This window comes from Myotis lucifugus, unplaced genomic scaffold (assembly GCF_000147115.1).
Source record: "Myotis lucifugus unplaced genomic scaffold, Myoluc2.0 scaffold_898, whole genome shotgun sequence".
In the NCBI taxonomy this organism is placed as follows: Eukaryota; Metazoa; Chordata; class Mammalia; order Chiroptera; family Vespertilionidae; genus Myotis; species Myotis lucifugus.
Window position 1 is genome coordinate 9,388 of NW_005871946.1, and position 2,506 is coordinate 11,893.

Below are 2,506 nucleotides of genomic sequence, written 5' to 3' on the forward strand. Positions count from 1 at the left end.
TGTGCGGGCTCAGGCCCTGGCGTGTGTTTTCCGAGACGTGTGGGGCCCTGGTCTTGGGGCTCCCACGGGCACGGCTGCGAGGCGCGGTGGCGGCTCTGGCTCGGAGAGCTGGCTGGACACGGGCTCCTCGGGGCTGGAGTTGGACGGGGGTTGTTATCTCTCCCGGGGGAGCCCAGGGCCGGAGTCTGGGGTGGGATCGAGGCTCTGTTTTCAACCATGGCCCCACGTCACTTCTAGGGCCAAGTTCATGTGTGAGATGGGATGTAGGGTTCCATCCCCACGGAGAAGCCTGCCTCCTGGGGGGCTGGTGAGGCCTCGAGCCGCCCCGTTCCCATTCCCAGGCGGGGGGCTCGGGGGCCTGAGTGCCCGGCGGTGCCGCCCTGCTGGCGGGAATCTCACTCCACAACCACGAAGTCAGGCAGCGCTTTGCCGGTTGTAAAGCCCCTGCCAGGTGGGGAGTGGGGACCGCCGTCACAGGCGAGACCCCGAGTGGGAGCCCAGAGGTGCTGCACGGTGCACCCAGCGTTTCTAAATGGGCGCCCATGTGGCCTAAGTAAATGTCCAAGACCACGAGGGTCCGCAGATGCTGCCCCAGGAGTGCCCCAGAGCACCGGGTCCCGGGGAGCACCGGGGTCCTGTGGGGAGCACCGGGGTCCTGTGGGGAGCACTCGGGGTCCCGTGGGGAGCACCCGGGGTCCTGTGGGGAGCACCCGGGGTCCCGTGGGGAGCACCCGGGGTCCATCGGGGACCACTCGGGGTCCATCGGGGAGCACCCGGGGTTCATCGGGGAGTACCTGGGGTCCCGTGGGGAGCACCCGGGGTCCCATGGGGGAGCACCCGGGGTCCTGTGGGGAGCACCCGGGGTCCATCCGGGAGCACCCGGGGTCCCGTGGGGGAGCAGGCGCTGCTGAGCACTTGGTGCACATGTTCACTCAGCGGCAGACCCTGCCCACAGCCCAGGTGGCATCACCTCCCCGCGTTCGGGTGGGGAAGGGACGGAGTCCGGCGGCGGGGCTGGTACGTGCGTGACTAAGGTGACTGGCAGGGGACGGTCACAGGAAACCACCTCGCCAGGCACGTGGAAGCGCGTCCGGTCCGTTGCACCCGCCGCCGATCCGCTCTGTCCTGTCGCTTGTCCCTGGGAAGGTCGCATGCGCACACGTGACGCCTCGCTCTCCGGAGCTTCCGAGGGACAAGGCGTCTGCACGCATCCCTGGCGCCGTGACCGGACCCACGCAGGATGCTGACTGCCCGCCAACACCAAGCGGCACCACTCGGCCGCTCACCCGGCGCCCGTGGCCGAGCCTCGCCGGGATGACACCTCCAGCCGCGGGACCACATGGCTCTTCCAGAAAAGCCACGGAACTCCCCAGTGCTGAGCGCAGACGTGGGGGCTCGGTCCACACGCCTCCACCTGCCTGGGGCCTGGGCAGGTGGCTGAGCACACGGAGCCACGGGTCCTCAGGTGTCACACGGGAGACATTTGTCCTGAGTCACATGATGAACCAGAAGGAACATGCGAACGGGAGCCCAGATCTGCCTGATCCAAAACCCAAGTTCTGGACAGAACCGTAGACAGACAGCCCGGTTCTCCATCTCGCCCAGCGGCCCGGGACGCTGCCTCTGTGGGTGTGGCCCCTGCTTCCCGATGGAGAAGCCCCCAGCGGTGTGTGACATGCAGAGGCGACGCTCAGGGAGCCACTCCTGACTCCCCTGCTGACGGCCCCGGCGCGGCCCATCCCCTGGGCAGCGTGGTAGCTGGTGCCGCCTTGCCCGGGTTGCCCCCGAGGTGCCCCTGCTCTGGGCAGCCTCCTTCAGGAAGTCCCTCCCAACCCCCACACCCCGTTCGGGAAGCCATCACCCCGCGGCACCCCCTGGGCCTTTACAGCTCTACACTTTCAGGTGACGCTCAGAGCCACCGTTTGCAGGGTGTTCCAGTGAAAACTGAAAACTTACTCCCAACCCGCTGGTCGGTGATGGACCCGTGTCCCCTCCCCAGCCCTGCAGGAGCGGGCCTGTCAGTCCGGCTCGGAGGGGACTCAGGAGGGGCTGGGACCACAGCCCCTGGTAGGCCCGCGTCCTGGTTCTGGCGTGGGACGCCGCCTTTTCCTGTACGCAAGGCTTGACCTCCTGACCCACTTCCTGCTGGACCTGAGCCCAGTCTCGTCCTTGCCCGGCCACTGCGCACCTGCCCGCACCTCTGTCCTTGGCTGGACCTTGTACCTACGTGGACCCACTTGTCCCGACGGGCATTCGAAAGCCACCTGGAGTCTCATCACCAGGAGGCCCACCCCCTGCCAGTCAGGCCCCAGTGGACTCTGACCCAGCTGTGCCCTCAGGGACGGCCCTGACCACTGCCCGTCTCAGGGGCTGCCCACCCTGTAGGCACCTCTGGTCTCAGACGGGCTGAATTCCCATCCAGCGGCCCAGCCACGTCCTCAGACTCCCTAAAAGCAGGGGGGGGGGGGGTGCATGCAGGGTTAAAATCCCTAAATTGAATAAATAA